We start from the raw sequence: 9,603 nt of genomic DNA on the forward strand, positions 1-9,603 counted from the left end.
GCCCCAGGCCCGTCCAGCAGGAACCGACCTCGGCAGTGCTGTGTGAGATCTTAGGCCTCTAACTTTTTTTTGTTGTTGTTTTGAAAGAAAAGTACAATTAACAAGCCTCTTTTGTACATGGGTTTCCTTTCTATGTATAAAATCCCGGCGGTTCCTTGTTTTTACATGTTCATGCTGTGTAATTTTGAGATGTTACTGAGATTCTGAACATAATGTGCATTTTTTTCTGTACAGATGAAATGGGAGAGTTTAATAAAGAGTTTGCAGGTTTGTACTTGTTAAATCTTCTCTGTGGTGACTGGGGAACCTCCGACCCCCAGCTCCTAGTTCACCCGGCTGGGATCCCGGCGGAGCTCGCCCACTGCCTCTGCGCGGCGTGCTGTGTGCCTGCGCCTCGGGAAGGGCCTTCCCTGGATCCCCTTCCTGAGAGTTTCAAAGCAAAAATAAAAAAAAGAAGAAAATAGGGCTGGTGGTACAGCTCAGACGTAGAATACCCTTGAGTTCAATCCCCAGCCACCAAAAGAAAAATTCCTAGCCTAAGCCAGGCTCAGTGGCACCAATCTGTCACCCAGGACTTGGGAGGCTGAGACAGGAGGATCGTAGTTTCGAGGCCAATCTCAGCAACTTGGTGAAGCCCTGTCTCAAAAAAGCCAGGGAGCATAGCTTGGGTAGAACATCCCGGGGCTCCATCCCCAGTACAACACAGGTTAAAGAGTCCTTGGGAGTCGCCGCCTCCATACTGTGATGAGGTGAAGGGATGTTCATAGGGGAGGGAGGGTAGCGGGACCGGGCTCCTGGGACCCCCCCCCCCAGTCTGTAATCAACTGTCCTCTAGGAAGCTTGGGCCTGTCGACGATGGACAGTAAGAGACGGAAGGGGGCCCTCTGCGTCCTGACTACAAGTGCGTAGAGACTTGGGCCGGGCCAGCCCCGCACAGCCTGGCACCTAAGGCCAAGACAGGGCGGCGCCTCCACTCTGACTCCAGAAGTGGCCCCAGTCCTCTCCGCAGACATGTGGCTCCGCTCACCAGCCCTCCTGCCCGCAGAGGACGCCGGGGGCCCCCGCAGCGGAGACCAGACAGCCCTGCTGACCCCTCAGCACCTGCGAGTGACGCCCCACCCACGCTCCCTGTGTGGAGGATTTTCTCATAAATCAGCCTTCTGGTCAAAGTTCCAGTCTTCTGAGATATTTGGCATTTCTCCTCAAAAGGAGCTAAGGCTTACAAGACTAGCCCAAAAAGGGGAAACCACGCAGCTGTCAGTAAATGAAGAAATGAAGTGCGGGGGGGAGGGGGGCTACACACACACACACACACACACACACACACACACACACACACACACACAGCCTCTAGTGGCCAGCCTCCACTTGGATGCCCAAACCAAGACCCATCAGGTGCCGGGGCCCCCGGGGGCTGACCCGGCAGGCCTCCCCAGGCACTGCTGGCCCTGGTCTCTGCCCGCTTGGCCCAAAGCAGCCCACAGCACGGCCATGTCTACTCAGAATTCCTGTATTTGTGTATTTGAGGAGGATCTTGCACCGCTGGGCAGGGATGGGGAGCGGAGGGGTGACGGCAGGGACTAGGAGGAAGCGGGCGGGATGGGGGAGGTGGCGGGCAGGATGGGGGAGGTGGCGGCCGGGATGGGGGAGGTGGCGGCCGGAGCATAGGCAGCTCCCCCGAGGCCTTGCGGGTCTCTGGGGCTTGGCCCGGGGTCCTCCAGGGCCCGGGCAGGACTGCACTTGCCGCCTGGCTGGGCCCTGGGCTCGGCCGCTGTTCCTCGACCCTCTTGAGTGAGAGGCCCCCGCGGGCGGGCCGGGCCGCAGCGACTCCTCCAGAGAGTGACCAGGGCCAGGCTGTAGAACACAGAGGCACTCAGCAGCCCCAGGTAGCAGTGCACGGTGACGGCCAAGGTGCGCTCCAGGTCCGCTGCAGAGACGCGGGGAGAGGCTGCTGAGCCCCAGGGGTACGCTCGCCCCCCAGCCCCGTCCTCTCCTCCCCCTGGAGGTGCAGGACCCTGTTCCCAGGGGCTACAAATATGGGGGTCTGGGGAAATAGTTCCCTAATACAGGGTAACAGCTATTTACATTGTATATACAATATATTAGGTATCATAAGTAATCCAGAGAGTATTTAAAGTATACAGAAGGAGCCGGGCGTGGTGGCACACGCTTGCAATCCCCGTGCTTGGGAGGCTGAGACAGGAGGATCAGACGGGTTCGAAGCCAGCCTCAGCTACTTAGGCTTTCAGCAACTTAGTGAGACCCTGTTTCCAAATAAAATATAAAAAGGTTTGGGAGTATAGCCCGGTGGTAGAAAGCCCCTGGGTTCCACCCCCAGTACCACCAAAAAATTTAAAAAATTTTTTTTAAAGTATACAGAAGGATGTGGGTGGCTTATATGCAAAATGCCACCCACTTTCTCATGGGCCTCCAGGTATCACAGGTCAGCACTGGAGCGGATTCCCCGTGGAGACCGGGGTGGTCCCCACCAGGACAGAAGTAAACGTGTCTGGTTCACTCAGTAGCTTCAGGACTGAGAGCGGTGGGGCGATGGGTGGGCCTGAGGCCCAGAGAGGTGGGAGATTCACCGGGGGCTTGGGGAAGCACGAGGACAGACCCTGGGCTCTGGACAGCCCACCGCCCTTCGGGGGTCACCTGGGCTCTGCTCTGGCTCCGCTCTGCAGCTCAGCGCCAGCTCTGCAGCGCCCCCTGGCGGGAGGCCCCTCCCCTCCCTGGGGCCTGGGTAGCTAGTTGCTCCCGCCCCCTCCAGACTCCCTAACGTTCACACTGCTTATCTAGGGAAATGCTTAGTCCTCTGTCAATCTTTTTTCTTTTCTTTTTTCAGTACTGGGAATTAAACCCAGAAGAATTCTACCCCCAAGCTACACCCCAGCCCTTTTTTGTTGTTGTTTTGATTTTTACATTTTATTTTTATATTTATTGTAGTACTGGGGATTGAACCCAGAGGCATTCTACCTCTGAACTACACCCCACCCGTATTTTTTTTTTTAATTTTGAAACAGCATCTCACTAAGTTGTAGAGGGACTCATTAAGACGCTGAGGCTGGTCTCAAACCTCTGATCCTATCTCAGCCTCCCAAGTACTGGAGCTACAGGCATGCGCTACCACCCCCAGCCATCAGTATTTATTGACTAAATCTATTTGACAGTGGAAAGGCATGTCAACAGGCATGGCTTCACCAAAGGGGGTGACTGTCCAGCATTTGGGGGCCCCATACCAAGGGGAATGTCTCCGTGGTTCTCACTGGTACCATTCCAGTTCAGGTCCAAGCTCCTCCTGCACCCTGGAACAGAGCACACGCCCTTCAAGTAGCTCCCCTCTGCTGTGTCCCCCCAAAAGCCCACCACCAAGCGGGCTTCTGGCATAAGAAATCGGGACTTGGCGCCTGGTAGCGGGTGTCCACCACCCCACGGCACAGACTCCACGGCCAGGTCCAGCTGTGCCCTTAGGCAGGGCAACACCGGCATGCTGCAGCGGCCACCCCGACCCTCAGGTGGTTAGGGGCGCCCCGTTCCTGTGCAGGTGTGGGGGCTGGGAGGCCCCCCCGCCCTCTACTCACCTGGGCCCTGGGGCAAGGGCAGCGTAGCCTCCAGGGCCCCGGTCTGGTGCAGGCCTCGGCAGCCCAGCGTGGCTCCTGCCGCCTCCGGGGGCAGCCGCAGCCAGCTGACCAGGGGCCCCCCGGGGCGCCCTGTGAAGTCGTCCTCCTCCTGGGCTTGGCCTCTCAGGACCCAGGAGAGCCTCAGAGGTTCGGGGCGCTGTCCAAGGGCCACGCACAGCGCCAGGGAGGGGGGCCCCGAGGCCAGGGACAGCAGGGTCAGCACCGGGGCCCGGAGAGCAGCGGACTGCGCCTCGGCTGCGCGAGACAGGAGGAAGGTGTCCCCAGAGGCCAAACCCTCAGCCCACCGCCCTGCCGCGGTGCCGCCCCTCGGCCTGTCCCTTCCCCAGCTCCCCTCAGCTTCCTCCAGCTCGCCCCTCCCCTCCACCACCTCCCCACAGCTAGATTCCGCCACACCCTCTCTTCTCCTCCGGCCTCCACTCCACAAGCACAAGGGCGAGAACGGGCCATATATATATGTGTGTGTATACTGGAGCTGAACCAGGAGCACTCTAGCCTGAGCCTCATCCCGTGTGCGTGTGCGTGTGTGTGTGTGTGTGTGTGCGTGTGTGTGTGTGTGTGCGTGTGTTGCTGGGGATTGAACCCAGACCTTCTATCTCCAAGTTACACTCCCAGGCCAGTCGTGTGCCGCACGCTTGTAATCTCAGTGCTTGGGAGGCCGCCTCAGCAACTTAGTGAGACCCTGTTTTATTTTTTATTTTTATTTTTTGGTGGTACTGGGGTTCCTGGAAGCCCTTCTACTTCCGGGCTACACTCCAAGACTTATTTTATATATTTTTTTAAATTTAGAAACAGGGTCTCTTAAGCCTGGCTTCGAACCTGCGCGATCCTCCTGTCTCCGCCTCCCAAGCACGGGGATTACAAGCCATGAGACCCTGTTCTAAAACAAAGAATAAGCCGGGCGTGGTGGCTCACGCTAGTAATCCCGGTGCTTGGGAGGTGGAGACAGGAGGATCGCGCTGGTTTGAAGCCAGCCTTTCTGGCTTAAGAGACCCTGTTTCCAAATAAAATATAAAATAGGTCTGGGAGTGTAGCCCAGAGGTAGAAGGGTTTCCAGGAACCCCAATACCACCAAAAAATAAAAAAATAAAAATAGACTTCCGGGAAGATGGCGACCGAGAAAAGCGGGGCTTAAGAGCCCTGCTAACAACCAATCTCCATTACCACAAAATCAGCGCCTTTCATAGCCAGAAAACACCATCACCAGAAAAACAAAAAAACCACCAGGCTCCAGAGAGAAAGCGGACTGAGAACAGAGCTCAGAGCCACAGAGGAGATACACGCGCCCGAGGACGCGGCAGCAGCGCCATACTGCCGGCGGCAGCAGCGAACTCACCGGACGGCTACAGCAAGCCAAGGTGAGCCGCTGCGGAACAGCCAGGCGGGATCTTTCGGCGCAGAGAGCAGTTAAAGCTCCCAGTGGCTGAGCTCAGCACACGCTGCAGGGACTCAAAGTGGAACTCAAAACCAGGGAAGAAAAAAATACGCCAGCCTCACGGCCGAGGGCGTGGCAGCAACGCCATATTGTCACCAGCGGCGGAGGCAGCAGTGAATTCACCGAGTCCAGTACAACTACATCTGCATACTCAAAAACAGTGAGTCAAATTGCGGGCCACAGAGGAGAAATCCCAGTACTGTACTCCCTGGGACTTGACCCAGTGAGGGAGTGGCGGTGGCAGAGATATCACACCATAGGAGAACGTGCAACCTGGCACCCCCCATAGTTTAAAGCAGCCTCTATTGACTCCCTGGGTCAGAGACTCTGTGATACAACCCAGTAAAGGAGTAGTGGGGTCTGAGATACTACTGACTCGAGATCCAGAACACCTTAAGTGAAGTCATAGTGACCCAAGGGAAGAACCCAGAGAAGGCACAAACCTCCGAAATCATGGGAAAGAGGAATAACACTGGAGCAATGAATGCCCACAACCCCACAACATCAGAACCCGATAAAACAGAAAATCAGAGATTTCTAGAAGATCAAATCAGGAAAATAACTGTAGAAATAATAGAGGTGCTTCGAAAAGAATTCAGAGAGAGCCAAAAAGAGATAAAGGATGCAATTAATGAAGTAAAGGCCTCAATTCAAAGCAAAAACAACCGATTAGACCACATGGAGAACAGAATCTCGCTCTTAGAAGATGAGCAATCCAAAAATGAATGCATAGTTTCTAATCTAGAAAAAAATATCCAACAGCAGGAATCTGACATTGAAGAAATATGGGCCCATTTTAAGAGAGCTAACCTAAGAATAATTGGAATAGAGGAGGGAAAAGAAAGTGAAACCAAAGGGATCAACAATCTCTTCAAGGAAGTAATAGCAGAAAATTTTCCAAACATAGAGCAAGAGGTTGATACACAGATCCAGGAAACTTATAGAATTCCCTTTAGACAGGATCGGAGAAGAGGATCCCCACGCCACATAATTGTCAAAATGACCAATGGGGAAGCCAAGCAGAGAATCTTAAAGGCAACAAAAGCAAAGGGCCAAGTGACATTCAGAGGCAAACCAATTAGAATCACTCCAGACTTCCCAAACCAAGTCATGAGAGCCAGAAGGGCTTGGAGTAACATATTCCAAACTCTGAAAGAAAACAACTTACAGCCAAAAATTTCCTATCCAGCAAAACTTTCTATCAAATTAGATGGAGAAATAAGAAGCTTCCATGACAAACAGAAACTGAAGGAATTTATGTGTTCAAAACCAGCACTAGAGAAAATACTCAAAGAGATTAACTACAAAGAAGAAATAGGTAACACACACCAGAACCAGAGAAACAAGAGTTTCCATCCAACAGACAACTAAGATTGGTTATCTGTGGAGATTCATTATTTATGTTAGTCTTTTACCTATCTCTAAATGGTATTGTTTGCCTTTATTGTTGTTAATTTTTAGGATTTCTAGTTGGAATACTAATATACCTTCAGATATAGCATTTGGAAATATTTTATCTAATTCTTTTAGTAACTTTTAACTCTGTTTACATTGTCTTTGGATATACAATTTTTTTTATTTTTTAGGGAGTTTGTATATTCTTCTGTTGCCTGTGCCATTGAAATCATATCCAAGAAATCACTGCCAATTTCAATGTTGTGAGATTTTATGACCCAGATTTTCTTCTAAAAGTTTATAGTCTTAAGATTTATATTTAGGTCTTTTATCTATTTTGAGTTAATACTTGTATATAGGATTAGGTAAGGGTCCAATTTTATTCTTTTCCATGTAATTATTATTTTTCAACAATATTTAGTTAAAAGATTATTATTTCCACCACCAAATGTTTGTGGAAACCTTGCCAAAAATAACTTGACAATATAGGGAAGAATTTAGCTCTAGGCTTGTATTTAACTCCAATGGTTTATATATCTGCCTTTAGAACAGTACTACACTGTTTCAATTATTGTAGCTTTATATGGTTTGAAATCAGAAAATATATATCTTCTAGCTTTGTTCTTTTTCAAGATTGTTTTGGGTATCTAGAGTCCATATTCCATATTAGGATAGATTTTTTTCTGAAAAATAAATATATAAATATATGATAGTTTCACCTAAAAAAACAGAAAAAAAAATCCTCTGGCAAGAAAGAAAGCAAAAAGAAATATTGAATTATTATCTTTAAGTTATCAAAAGCTTGGTATCAGACAAATGAAACTGTTATGTGAGATTATCATTTTTAATTTTGGATAAATTGCTATAATACTAGATGTCAACCACTAAGCCAAGCATGGGAAGGAGGGATGGGGAGGGAATGGGGTGGGGATCGGGTGGGGGCTGACTGGGCGATGTGTGCATGTATGTCTACAAAAGTTTGTACCCCACTATGATGTATGAATATAGTGCACCAATAAAATATAAAAAGAAAATAAATAAAATAAATAAATAAAAATAAAAATAAAAATAAAAAATAAAGAATAAAAAACAGGGCTAGGGTGGGGTTGTAGCTTGGAGATAGAATGCCCCTGGGTTAATTTCGCAAAATAAATAATAAATAAATAAATAAATAATTACACCCCTAGCCTTATTTTTTATTTTGTTTTATTTTATTTTTTGGTACTAAGGATGGAACCCAGAAGCATTCTACCTCTGAGTTACACATTCTAGCCCTAATTTTTATTTTTTTAAATTTTTAATGTTTTTTGTGGTACTGGGGGTGGAACCCAGAGACTTTCTACCTCCGGGCTACACTCCCAGACCTGTTTTATATATTTTTTTGGAAACAGGGTCTCACTAAGTTGCTGAGAGCCTCACTAAGTTGTTGAGGCTGGCTTCGAACCTGTGCGATCCTCCTGTCTCAGCCTCCCAAGCACGGGGCGGGAGGGAGGGAATTACAAGGGTGAGCCACCACGCCTAGCCTTTACTTTTTATTCTGAGGCAGAGTCTTGCTACTTTGAGGAGGCTGACCTCAAATGTGCAGACCTCCTGCCTCAGTCTCCCTAGTAACTGGGATTACAGGTGTGCACCACCAGGCCAGGTGGATTTGAGGTTCTTTAGTAGCCTCAGCCTAGAAGTCAGCCCTGTGGCGTCTGCCCCTCTTTCCTGGCAGCTGCTCACTCTCCCGCAGCCCGCCTCTCTTCCCTCAGCTCTGCCAGCAAAAGCTCCTTCCCCAGCCCACTGCCCCACACACGAGGGCCCGACAGCCCTAAGACTCACCCTCATAGAAGAGATGGGTCCCTTCTCCAAAGACATACAGGCCTGAGAACCACATGGCGCAGTAGTAGGTGCCCTCGTCAGCAGGGCCGGCGTTGCCCACGGTGAGGCGGGCGCCATTCTGGGCCAGGTCCATCTCGGCCAGGAAGCGGGGGTTGATGCCCAGGCCGTAGGTGGGGGGAGCCCCGTGTCGCTGGCTCAGCAGGAAGGTGGGGCCGCTCCCCTGCTGCTGCCGGTACCAGGACAAGACGTGCGCCCTGACGGGGCTGCCCCGCACCACACACCAGATCTGTGGGTTGCCCTGTCCGCTCAGCACAGAGACCTGGGGCTGCAGCAGAGAGGGCAGGGGGCCATCGGATCCACCTGCGGAGGCGGAGGGGTGCTAGCCACGGGGCAACTTCAGGCTCCGTGGAGGTGCGCACCCCAGAGTGAGTACTGGGGGTAACAGCAGAATTAAGACACAAGGACCCCACCAGGCATGGTGGTGCAAACTTCTAACCCCTACTTGTAGCTACTTGGGAGGCTGAGACAGGAGAATCCCAGGTTTGAGGACAGCCTCAGCAAGCTGTGAGACCCTCATCAACCTATTGAAACCCTGTTTCCAAACAAAATAAATAAATAAATAAAACAAGGCTGGGGTGTAGCCCAGAGGTAGAATGCTTCTGGGTCCCATCCTCAGTACCACACACACAAAAAAAATATTACAGCGACCCGGCAGATGTGTGGCCCACGCTTATAATCCCAGTACTTGGGAGGCTGAGACAGGAGGACTGCAGATGCACAGCCAGCCTCAGCTACTTACTGGGGCCTTCTGCAATGTAGTGAGACCCTGTCTCAAAAAAGGAAGCCGTGCGCGGTGGCGCATGCTTGCAATCCCAGCATTCAGGAGGCTGAGACCAGAGGTTTGCGGACAGCCTCAGCTACTTAGCGAGGCCCTCTGCAACTCAGTGAGACCTGTTTCAAAAATAAAGAATAAAATATAGGGCTGAGAGTGTAGCTCAGAGGTAGAATGCCCCTGGGTTCCATCCCCAGTACTGAAAATTAATTAATTAATTAATTAATTAATTAATAGGGCTGGGGGTGTAGCCCAAAGGTAGAATGTCCCTAGGTTCAATCCACAGTACTGCAAAATAAAAAAAATTTAAAAACAAATAGGGCTGGGCTGTACCAGCTGAGAAGTAGGTGCCTCTGGGCTCCCTCCCCAGCAGTCTCGGAGGACGGCCGCCTCCCCGCGGCAGGGCTGTGGAGCGTGGGATTGGCCTCCGTGTGTGACCTGCTGGCCCTTCTCCCACAGCCTGGAAGGAAGCACATGGACCC

This window comes from Muscardinus avellanarius, assembly GCF_963383645.1.
Source record: "Muscardinus avellanarius genome assembly, chromosome: 10".
Classification (NCBI taxonomy): domain Eukaryota; kingdom Metazoa; phylum Chordata; class Mammalia; order Rodentia; family Gliridae; genus Muscardinus; species Muscardinus avellanarius.